At 42.9% G+C, this 12576-nt stretch overlaps 1 protein-coding gene across 5 annotated transcripts in view; it reads left to right on the top strand.

The window, feature by feature from the left end:
• RB1 (RB transcriptional corepressor 1) overlaps window positions 1-12576 on the top strand; it is a 172314-nt gene that overhangs the window by 13347 nt on the left and 146391 nt on the right. The window lies entirely within an intron of this gene.

Genomic DNA, 12576 nt, shown 5'->3' with positions numbered 1-12576 from the left:
GCCCTTCAGTTTTTCTTACTGCCTGTGGCTGCAAGACAGAGTCCTTGGCAGTGTCTGCTTTTCTTGCTCATTGTGTGATTTAGCTTAACTTGTTAGAATTAGTATAATGTATAATTCAAAGTTTGTTGAGAGTTCCTTATGCTCACTGGCTTATGTGTGTTTTTTTTTTTTTTTTTTAAAGTAACTTGTCTAGGCTAACAAACAAAGCTTCTACTCTCCACTCCCCACAGGGACCTAGGACACTAGTAGAAGCTAAATCACTAGAGTTTAATACCTGTTTCTCATGTGGCCCTGCTATACCAACGAACATATATCTTGGGGGAAGGACACATTCCAGGATGTTGTGTGTTTTCTCCAAGTGCATCCAGACAGGGAGGAAGGCAATGCTGAAACTCTCCTGCTGCAGAAGTTGATGCAGGCCTCCTCAAATGGAGATCTTCAGCAAGACCTCAACCAGAAGATCAGTCCACCTTGTTCAGCACCCCAGTACTGCAAGATACCTCGGAGTGGTTCTGGATCATAGCCTCAGATAGTGCCAATATTTGACATGGACTACTTGCGGAGAAGACACTCACCTTGCAGATGGGCATCTTGGCCTTCGTCTCCTCGGCAGCTGAATATTCCATGCAGTACAGGCAGGTACTGTACATATTAAAGTTAATATGCAATTGAATACTGCTATGAGAATTGTCACAGGAGTGCTGAAGCAACCTGTATGGTCAGTGTGGTTTCCTGTCCTTGTGCATATCTTGCCAACATGCTTCCGAAGAGATTCAGCCAGCAATAATATGAGAGTACGACTGCACAGTAAATGAACTCAGACTTGCAGAGTTATGAAGATCTCCATTTCCCCCTGAATTGCCACCTTAAGTCCGTGTCTGGTTAGCAGCCAAAACACACACAAATTCAGGACTGTCATCAAATGGCAGTGTGGAGGCTGTGAGGAAATAAGCAGGGTCAAGAAACAAGGCATGGTCACCTGGCTAAAGCATGCATCATATGATATGAATCATAGCAAACCACATTAGAACATCATACAGGCATTGCAGTCGTTTACTACACTAATGGAAAACGAAGGATGGCCTGATATACGAGTCTGGAGAAGACATCCAAACCATAGAATATCTAGTGAACTGCTTTAAGATCCTTCTCCCAAGGGTCAGTTTTGATTCATTCCATGTCGCTGGAAGTCATTAACTTGTAATGCTGCTTTTCAAGTTGCCATCTGAAAGAAGTGGCCTAGTGAGAGATAAATCTGTTCAGAGCCACTTCCCATCAGAGGCCTCATCCACTATTACGTTGGTATAGTTGTCACTGCAGCAGGAAGGAGCATGACCAAAGACTAGCCAGGATGCAGATTACCTTCCTCAACACCTAGCAGGAGACAGAAGTCACCATGACTCACTCCTGGCTCAGTCAACGAAGAGTCGTAAGACTGAAAAGACCTATTCTAGTACTTAAGTACTAGAGTCTAAGGTAGCTCAAGTGGTACCATCTCCGCCAAAGGACCACAGGGCCCCACAGTCCTACCCAGGCACCAAGTACCTCTGTATCCAGTACCTCCCCACCTACTAGGTACTTGTTGATGGTGGTACCCATCACCTCAGTACAGAATACTTCACTGAACCCAAGATGTTGGTACAGACCTCCTTGGCACAAAAGCAATACACAGTACTGAGTGATCTGTCTGTGGTTCAGGTACCAAAGTCACTTTTACTGGAGAGAGGCTTAGGGAGGCCAATACAAAACCCTTTACTTTTAGAACAGTGGTTTTCAAACTAGGGTGTAAATATCGCTAGGTTATGCGAGCTCTCATCGGGGGGTATGTGAGAAAAGTCCTGTAATGGCAGACAATGCATTTTATTTAGTAAGATTTGATAATGAAATCATAGACATACTATGACCTTATCTCAGATGAGGGTACACAGTAGACGACATTATTTGGAAAGGGGTACACAGCCTAAAAGTTTGAAAACCACTGCTTTAGAGTAGCCACATCTGGCCAAAGAGGTGTACTATATCACAGTCCTTGGTTTGCAGGCAGGGTACTCCTGATACAACTGTCTCTTCGTCTAGAGAGGGGACATTTCTTTTTCTTCTCTTCCTCTTAACTCAGCAGGGAATCATCTCCTACTTGTCCTCCATCTCACCACGGGGTAGCTCAGTAGAAGTTGGGGAGAGATTTCGGGGAACAGTCAATGAAGGAAGTTATAAAGAGATCAGGACCATACAAAGATATCCCATCTGATATTCCCCAGGGCATCTTCAATAGCATTACCCATATATGCCCTGGCAATATTGGGCTCCCTGGCATATTCAGCCCTATTCCAGGAAGCCGGCATCCTCCTTTGTGTCCTAGGTCTCCTTCTCTGAAGAGGTAACACAGTCAGTCTCCACAGAATATCTTTCATCCATGGCTGCTGCAGGGGCAAAAAGAGGAGAGTCGAGAGGAACAACTTTCTCCAGAGTAGGAGCACCCAGTCCTGGCTTTATCTCTTCCAGGGTGGATTTGATTTAAATCACTAGTCAGGGAGACTCATTTTAATCATGGTTTTCTACATAAAAGTGCATTCTTGTTGGCTGTTATAACTTTATTACATATTCTTCACAACACAGATAAATGTAGATTTCATTTTTAGAAGGTACACACTATACACTTTTAAACTGTGATTTATTTTGAAAACTTTCAGATTAGTTTTACAGCTATGTCAGAAAATGAATGATTGTTTGGTTATTTCATTTACCAAAGGTAATTGAAGCAGATATTTATGAAGTCATTGGGAGGTGAACTATCTCCAGTTCAACAGGTTAATCATTAATTTTTGGAGGATTATCTTGTCCTACTGTATTAGGAGGAGAACATCTCCAGACAGACATTTAAATTTTGTTTAACTAAAACAACAGCGTTAAGTATTCTGGATTTTTTCTTCAACAGCAAACATGCTTGTTTTGTTAAAATATTATGTCCTTCGCTTCTTACATTTATCTCCAGACTTCTTCTCCTTGTCTAGATCTATTCCGCCCCCAACCATCTTCTATTCATTGAACTTTTTGAAACTTTGTACTTTTAGAGAGAGGTAAGGGATTGACTTTGTGTACACAAATTTGCAGAGGGACAACAGAGTTGAGGTCTGTTATTTCTCACCTCTGTATATTTACAAACATTTTTGCTGTTAACAAGCATGTTACCTCTGGAGACACAGCCACAGTTTGAGAACTGCAAAACGAACTAAGCATTTCTGATGGTATTTTCTAGACTGAACACTGAGTCCCATTAGGTAGATAGAAAGATTAAAGGTTAAATAATCTATAGAGAAGCCTGTGGAACCCCATAAGATTGGGTCCCTAATCCATGAACTATTGGAACTCATTTAGAAAACTTTTCTTAAACATTACATGAATATATTGTCTCATACTACAGAATTAGAATTTATAATCCCTATTCCATGATGAGACATTATAGTTCAAAGATATAGCTTGATTAAAACTCTTTAGATACCTTTTTCTTTTATTAAAATTTTTTTAAAATGTTTTTTGAGGAAAACAGTCTTGATTTTTGTCCACCCTGATCTCTTCTTTGTGGGAGATGGTGCAGATGAATTTGCAGTTTTCTAAGACTTGATAAAACAAATGGCAGAATCTTAGATATTCCCTTTGAGACCGTACAAGAGAAACACACATTCTTGGACATGGTTTAGTCTGCAACTCCAGGGAGATTAGTTGTGCTGATAAATGATGGTCTGCTGGAACCTGTCAAAACATGACACACATCTGCATTGACTCCAACTCTGAGAGTGGACAAAAAATAAGTCCTTGCAAAGGGGTTTGAATATTTTTATCAACTGTCTTTCCCCTGGCTTTTTCTGGTTTTGTCTAGAGGACAAAGCAGCAAGGTTCTTTGAAATCCACCCCCAGAGAAGAGGAGTCTCAAAAAATGGATCTTTTTGGCTGGAAGGTCTGTTTATCTGCTAGCCTCCAAATGTGGGTTGCAAATTACCAAGCTCTGCTCTCAGTGATTTCTTCAACTAGGACAAACTAACTTTGTGGATAAGCTACTCAAGGAGTATCAAGAAGAATTGAAAGCCCTCCTGGCTGAGGTCCAATTGACTGCTAGAATATCCTTGCAGGCTGAACTGGACACGTCTGACAAGGCAGTGAACACAATTGCCAGAAGAAGACTGTTGTGGCTTCAGTCTGCAGGAATCCCTAAGAAAGCCCAAGCAACAACAAGGTCTTCCCATTTCAGAGCTACAAGCTCTTCAGCAGTGGTACTGATGAGGCACATCATACCCTGAAAGATTCCAGGGCAACTTTGCATTCCTTGGGGCACTCTCCCAACCCCAAAAAAGAAAGCAGACAACACAACAGCTGTATTTCAAGTGTTATGGTCAGCCATCGAAGATCTTCCAAGCCACTGAGGAAGAGGCAGATATTTCACTGGAGGCAACAGTCTGCTGCCTCCTGAGTCTGGAGCTTTGAATGAGCATCACATTTGACACCAACATTGGGAATTTGGTTGGCACATCACAGGATCTTTTTTGTTCTACCATGGCAACTGTCTTCCATTTTCAAGAAGCTTGGGGTATAATTACCATGAACCATGGGGTCCTTGATCATAAACAAGGACTATCCATCCAGTTTCAGTCCCTTCTAGCCACCTTCCCCTCTGCCCAGATTCGTCTTCAGGAGCCCTTTTCACAGGAGACTGTTGAAGCAGGAGGTAGACTCTTTTCAAGTGGGAGTAGTGGAGAAAGTGCCGCTGGAGTTCAGAGGCAGGGTCCTTTTTGTTCCCACTCCCACTTTGTTCACAAAGAAGACTGGGTTGGAGACTCATTCTTTTACATCACCTCACCACCTTCAACCTCAGTTTCTACAATCAGTTTACTGGATCCTGTGGACTGGTTTGCAGCTTTTGACTTGCCAGATGCCTATTTTCACATTTCCTTATGTCCAGCTCACAGAAAATACCTGAAATTCATGGTAGGAACATCATGTTATCAGAATGGAGTCCTTCCTTTTGTCCTCTTCATAGCTCCAACAGTTTTCATCACCATGAAGCTGAATGGCTAATTCAAGGAGAACAGGTGACTAACTTGGTGCAAACAATCCTAAAACTTCTTACCTTGCTGGGTTTCAATGTCAGAAACCAAAACTAAGTCCAACTTGGAGCTTAGAATTCAGAGCATCAGTATTAGACTTCAGATCAGTGAGGGTCTAACTTCTACAACAACAGTGTCAAACAATGACAGACCTCGTAAGTCAATTTCATGTCTGTCTAAGAACATCAGTGAGACTGTCTCATACTTGTATGCTTTGCAGTATACACTCACATCACACAGTATGCCACACTTCACCTTTGATCCACGCAAAAGGGGTTGAGATCAGTATATCTACCTAGCAGATGCCACATGCAGACATGTGATGCCCAGGGATTAGGTGGGTTAAAGAGTGGTCCAGATAAGTAGTCAGAGCTCATGCAAGATGTTGTACTTATTATTCATGCAGGGTATTACCACAACATTCATTTAAACATAATTTCTTCATTAAATCTAAAGGCTGACTGTTTAGAGCAACTATTTATACAGTTGCTCTAAACATGCCCCAAAAGCCTAAATAATCAATTTATTATGTACTAACAATAATGAAACGTTTAGAAGTATTTGATAAAGATAGATACAAATAGACTACACCCAGGAGTGCTTAGACCCATATTGATTGGCTCCAACTTGGCCAGGCAGGTCTTCGCAATGAACCCTGTTAGAGTTTACTTTTTGAATGCTTTAACAAACACGTGATGTCATTGGTTTTTAGCTGAGTCAGTAATTGGCAATTTGAGACAGTTTACTTTTATTTCCAGTTTTAATCCAGATAAGATTTGCCAAGGCCTTTCCTCCCTATCTCTTCCCCGTCTCTTTGCTGACCAACGGTTCTTCGTTTGCACCTGGATTTGCATAGGCCCTAATCTTTGAGAGAACACTTTTGAGGTAACAAGGAAGTATGTGGGGTATCAAGGTTCATGTTGCCTCCTTCTAAGACAGATTATCTGTCTTATTTAAAACCATCTGCAGTAACCTCTATCGGTCAGAGGCCTTCTTTTTAAAAACTTCTTCTGTTTTTTTTTTTTTTTTTGAACCAGACATTCTTTCCACTGCATTCCTTCTGAACTTAACTCATTATTTTCAAGCCTTTTCTTTATAACACACTTCTTTAATCAAACTCAAGCAAAGTTTAATTCTGATTTTTATATTTACTCTACACAAGAGATATGATAGCCAAGAGATCTAATCTAAGGGGAAGGTACACTGAGGTATCTGGTGGGGTTGCGTGAGGCAGCAAGGCAGGATCAGGTGGGGTGGCAAGACAGGGTCAAACAGGATCCAAGTAGCAGCTAGTGGGTAATGGCTTGTCGCTGAGACAAGGCCAGAAAGGAAGTAGGGATTTTGTATTGGTTACCAGCCAGTCAGGAAGCTGGTTGTGAAATTCTGGAAGCTGACCTACTCAAGTCTGTGAATTCATTGATAATTTGAATTGGTGTGGCATGATGTCCAAGACTGCTTCTCAGGAACCCAGTGGGCCTGGATTTGAGACTGGGGTTTGAGACCAGGGTCCTGACAACTTGTTGATCATAGTCCCACTGGAAATCATCTTTCTTAAATTGGGTGGACAGAGCAACTTCAGGTGTGGAGAAGAATTTCCCTAATCCATGTCTCTACCTCCAAAAACCTTTATAATAGATTCCTATGTGTGGGCGTGAGTGGGCTTATTTGGATTAACTGGCAATTCAGGGACTGTGGTCTCCTTAGGAAGCCTGCTTGCACATAAGCATTTTAGAAGTTAAGACAATTGGCCTGGCATGAAAAGGCATTGCTACACCTTCAGGAATCAGCAAGTCAAGTGCTGGCTGACAACACTATAGCAATGCACTATATTTACAGGCAAGGGGGAGCAAGATCATCCCCATTCTGTCGGGAAGTCAAACATCTGTGTGTGGTGCATTTTGCACCAGAGCACATTACTGATACCTGCTGCAATGGGGACACAAGTTCAGGCTCCCTTTCAACACCTTCCTCATCCCCTGGACACTAGGACTCATGTATACCTTTCCATAGATACCCATGACAGTGAGGGCAAACAACTTAATTAGTTTTGAGAGAGCTGGACAAATTTATGAATGCGATTGTATGATAGGATTGCTTGTGATTGTAAGGGGCGGGGCTCAGCAGCCTTGGGCCTCGCTTCTGGTTTATGTGTTTGAAACATGCTTCTGGGGATACCCAGATCTGTGAGCCACTGTTTTCTTTCTGACTCAGCAAGAATATGTTTTGCTGGTGATTAGACTGTCAGCTTTCTGCCACTCCAGTCTGTCTTCCTCACCAGCAAACTCCTCAAGGCTCTCCTGGACTAGACCTCACCGAGCAGGTGACATTCACTGAACTCAAGCTCCTCAGAGATGTTTCTGTGTAATGCACAGTCCCTACCACTGTGCATTCACAGAAGATATTGAGTTTGCTGATCTATTAAATTAATAAACTGTCATGTACTTTAACTGGGATAAATACACCCTTCCCTTCAAACACAGCACTGAATTGGTTTATGGTAAAAATAATACGACTTTATTAACAAAAGAGCATGGATTGAATAACTCCTAGTAAAGGAGATAAAGGGTAGAGATGGTTACAAGCAAAAGGGGAAAACATGCATCTAAGTATGTAAAATGTTATCTAGCACAGTAGTCTTTATTCAAGATGGTTCCTGCGGGGGGGCCCTGCATCTCCTTTCCAGCTTTTTACTGGCCAGGATCCATCATAGAGATTACATCATTTGGTTTCTTTGTCTCCTTAACGTGAAGGATCAAGATGGAGTGTCTGTTTGTTATATTCCCAAGGGGCTGTCTTTGTCTTGTAAGTCTGACAGGCCTCCTGGGGATTCAGTCTCCTGTGGGGTGCAGGAGCCATTTTAATTCTCCATCTGTCATATTCAGACTCAGGATAACCCCTGCTGGTTTAGCTTGATAGCTTTGTTTATAGCTAATATGGTAATTGAGGTAAACCCACAGTCCTTTGGCTAGGACAGACCTGTTTATCTCTTTTTACCTAGGCTAGGTTTTCTGATCTTAAACTTCGTTCTAGTAACATCATCTAGAGGGAATTCACTGCTTCATATATAACATTAACACATGCATATTAATAATAAGCATGTTAGCTTTCATATTCCTCTTAAGGCCTATTTTATACAGATATTGCAGTAGTATGTAGATAGGGGTGTGTATATATAGGGGTATCTAGAATGTCCTATGTTCCTAAATGCTTATGCTTTAGGGTTTCAGCCAGCCCCATGCAGGGGTCAGAAAGGATTTCCATCCCTCTGTATTCTGTTTTTTGAATATCCATCCTTTGAAGTATCAGGGATGGCCCCACCTAGAGGTAGGACATGGAATGGAGAGGGCCAGTGCTCTGAGATGGTACTGAGCATATTCTCTCTCTCAGGTGCATGGCAGGCTAGTTCTTACTCATGTGCTGGGAGTCTAACTTATCACCATATGTCACGGTTCCTCCCCCACTCTGAACTCTAGGGTACAGATGTGGGGACCTGCATGAAAAACCTCCTAAGCTTATCTTTACCAACTTAGGTCAAAACTTCCCCAAGGTACAAAATATTACACCCGTTATCCTTGGACTGGCCGCTACCACCACCAAACTAATACTGGTTACTGGGGAAGAGCTGTTTGGACGCGTCTTTCCCCCCAAAATACTTCCCAAAACCTTGCACCCCACTTCCTGGACAAGGTTTGGTAAAAAGCCTCACCAATTTGCCTAGGTGACTACAGACCCAGACCCTTGGATCTTAAGAACAATGAACAATCCTCCCAACACTTGCACCCCCCCTTTCCTGGGAAATGTTGGATAAAAAGCCTCACCAATTTGCATAGGTGACCACAGACCCAAACCCTTGGATCTGAGAACAATGAAAAAGCATTCAGTGTTTTACAAGAAGACTTTTAATAAAAAATAGAAGTAAATAGAAATAAAGAAATCCCCCCTGTAAAATCAGGATGGTAGATATCTTACAGGGTAATTAGATTCAAAAACATAGAGAACCCCTCTAGGCAAAACCTTAAGTTACAAAAAAGATACACAGACAGAAATAGTTATTCTATTCAGCACAATTCTTTTCTCAGCCATTTAAAGAAATCATAATCTAACACATACCTAGCTAGATTACTTACTAAAAGTTCTAAGACTCCATTCCTGTTCTGTCCCTGGCCAAGACGACTACAGACAGACACAGACCCTTTGTTTCTCTCCCTCCTCCCAGCTTTTGAAAGTATCTTGTCTCCTCATTGGTCATTTTGGTCAGGTGCCAGCGAGGTTACCTTTAGCTTCTTAACCCTTTACAGGTGAGAGGAGCTTTCCCCTGGCCAGGAGGGATTTCAAAGGGGTTTACCCTTCCCTTTATATTTATGACACCATATGTGGGGTTGGAAAGGAATTTTGCAATGACTTTAGGGGTTTTTGTCTTCTTCTGTAGCTGATGGGGTTTTTGCCTTCCTGTGCTTGCCAGGATCATCTGGGTGTATATATAACTTAATTTCCCTGCTGTTGTGGAGGCCTCACTTAACGGTGCTCCTTGGCCCCTCCTGTTCTCTGCCTGTTGCAGGTAATAGTTCAGTCTCCTGTGGGCTGTAATATTGTGTAATTTTGGTTGTTGGATTTAGTGTGCAGGTGCTGGATAGTGCTGGTGACCTATGGTATACAGGAGATCAGACTACATCTGTGGTTCTCAACCTTTCCAGACTACTGTCCCCCTTTCAGGAGTCTGTCTTGCATACCCCAAGTTTTACCTCACTTAAAGTCCTTGCTTAAAAATACAAAAGTGTCACAGCACACTATAACTGAAAAATTGCTTATTTTCTCATTTTTACCACATTATAAAATCAATTTGGAATATAAATATTTTTACATTTCTGTGTGATACTTGAAATTGTTTTTCAGTTGTGAGCCTTGTCTGAAGCCTGAGCCGCAGGTGGTGGGGCTGAAGCATGTAACTTAGCTTTGCAGGGCTCCCTGGGGTGTGGGGGCCTGGGCAGTTGCCCTGCTTGCCACCCCTACTGCCAACCCTACACTTGCAATTGCCCTAAACCTGTCCCATGACCACCCTGAGGGCTGCGACCGACAGGTAGAGAAACATTGATCTAGATGAGCTGAGTACCCCCGGAAGACCTCTGTGTACCCCCAGGGGTACGCAGACCCCTTGTTGAGAACCACTGGACTAAATGAGCTGGCAGTTCCTTTTAGCCTTACCCTTGAAGGCTCCTGAGACAAGGATACAGGGTGTATCATGATAGCTCCAGCATGAGCCAGGCAATTCTCGTATTAGAATTATCCGATCATCACAGAGCCTGTTCCACCTGAGTCTCTTAGAACAATGACTTAGCATCTTTACACCTGATAGCCGGCTGAATGAAGTATACTGAAAGGAGCTGTACAGCTGAGGTTCAGAACATTCTACTCCAGAACAGGAAACCTTTCAACCAAATTGGCTTTCAGAACTAAACTAACAGATTTTTCCATCCAGATAGCTCAGCAACAGCTTTCATCACTGACATCTCCAGTTTCAACAATACTGGGCAACTTACTTGAAAGCAATCTGGACTCTTCAACTCAAAATAAGAATTCATTTTGCAGAATTATCTGTAAGCCATGCTGTCTTCACTTCCTACTGTAACAAAATTCCTGAGATTCATGCATGCATTTCCACCCCCGCCTCCCAGTTTAGGTGCTTCCTCCCTCCTTTAATCTGAATATAGGACTAGCAGTGTTGATGGGTCCCTTCTTTGAGCCATTAGTAACCTGCTCCTTTTACCACCTCTCATTGAAAACTGATTTCCTGGTGGATGTTATATCAGGTGGGAGGATAGGAGAGATACAGGCTTGTATGTCAGGTCCCCTGTCTGTGGTATTTCAGAATTATGGGTTTACCCTTAGACCTCACCCAAAGTTCCTGCTCAAGGTAGTCTCAAAATTCTATGTAAATTGGTCTGTTCACCAAGTGGCTTTCTTTCCAAAGCTTTGCATGCTAGACAGTGTCATTTTATTTAGATAAACTAAAAGTGTTCAGGAATGCACCTAGGCTATTAATGACATTTGACAGTCAAAGGGCACCACCATTCACTCAAAGGTTATCCAGGTGGGTTTTTGACTACATAAGAACCTATCAGTTAGTGAGGAAAAATTCCCTGACCATACTAGCGCTCATTCCACTAGGGCTCAAGCTGCCTTGGCTGCCTGTTTGGGTAGTTTCCATACCTGAGATGAGTAGAACAGCAATGTGGAGCTTGATCCACACATTTACTGTTCACTATTTCTATTATCAGAGCACCAAGAAGCCCTAGTGCAGACCAGAGGTTTGGATACCATTTCTGTAGGGCTGTCCTGCATCATTAGTTAAAAAAGACTGTCACAGGGTGACTGGCCCCTTTAAGTGGAAGGGGTATCTAGTGTATCTGTGACTCATCAGCTGCCTCCTAAATATGCTTAAAAGAGGGTACCTGGGCCCTAGTTAGTGCAAGAGCAGCTAGCAAGCCTCACTCAGGAAAGGGGTAGGTGAGAGCTGCCTGGTTCAGGCAGGAAAAGGGCAAGTGTAAGTTATCTGGGAGTCAGTTATCTGGGACTCAGGAGACTGGAGGAGGTCTCTGGGGAAGGTTGCAGAGAACTGAAAGCTTTCTGCTTTCCCTCCCTGGAAAGTGGGAGAAATTGAAAGAAGTCACTGGAGGAGCTAGCTTGTTGGCCTTCCTGAGCCAAAGAGCCATGGCCAAAGACAGCTAGAGAGGGCTTGAAGGCTGAGAGCATCAGAGGGAGAGCCTACTGGCTTTCTGAGCTGGAGAGCTGAAACCATAGGGCCAACGAAGGCTGAAGGCTTGGGTGAGGCATGGCTAATGACCCCAGAACAATACCTGGGAGTGAGGCATGGTGTGAGATGCTGGAGGTGTACTGAGATACAGATCATGGTGAGAGACATTGGGACTGATGGGATTGGGACATCCATTAGTTTGATGGAATGTTGGTGAGTTGGTTTGTAGCATGGAGTTTGCTTTTGTAATAAATTAATCTTGTAGGGGAGCATATGTATACTTGGAATGCTTTTGTATATTTTTGGGAACCACTGAAAGGGAAATGGAGGGAGAAGTATGGGTTGTGCTGTGACATGCCATAGAATAGCACTCCAGGCAGGGATGCCTTCTGATAGACTCCTTATACCCACCTGCAGGTAAATAGACAACTGTTTGTTAATTGCAAAGAGCTGAATCTGTGTGGGCAATCACTCAGAGAGCAGATACTTACCCTACAGTTACACTGGTCCTTCCAGATATGTTGCCCACACTGATTCAGCACCTGCTCTCCTTCCCCACTGATGCAGAGTCCCTACTCTGAGTCTGTATTTGTGAAGAAACTGAGGCAAGGTCGGGCCCACTCTGCTCTTTATATCCTGGGGAAGAGGGAGACATGAGGGCACAAAAGGCTCAATCCTGGCCCCATTAGACACTGCTAGCTAAAAACTTCTTGAGCATATGAAAAG

This window comes from Lepidochelys kempii, chromosome 1 (genome assembly GCF_965140265.1).
Source record: "Lepidochelys kempii isolate rLepKem1 chromosome 1, rLepKem1.hap2, whole genome shotgun sequence".
NCBI classification, from domain to species: Eukaryota; Metazoa; Chordata; order Testudines; family Cheloniidae; genus Lepidochelys; species Lepidochelys kempii.
The sequence above is the reverse complement of the archived record's forward strand: the minus strand, read 5'-3'. Positions and strand labels throughout refer to the sequence as shown.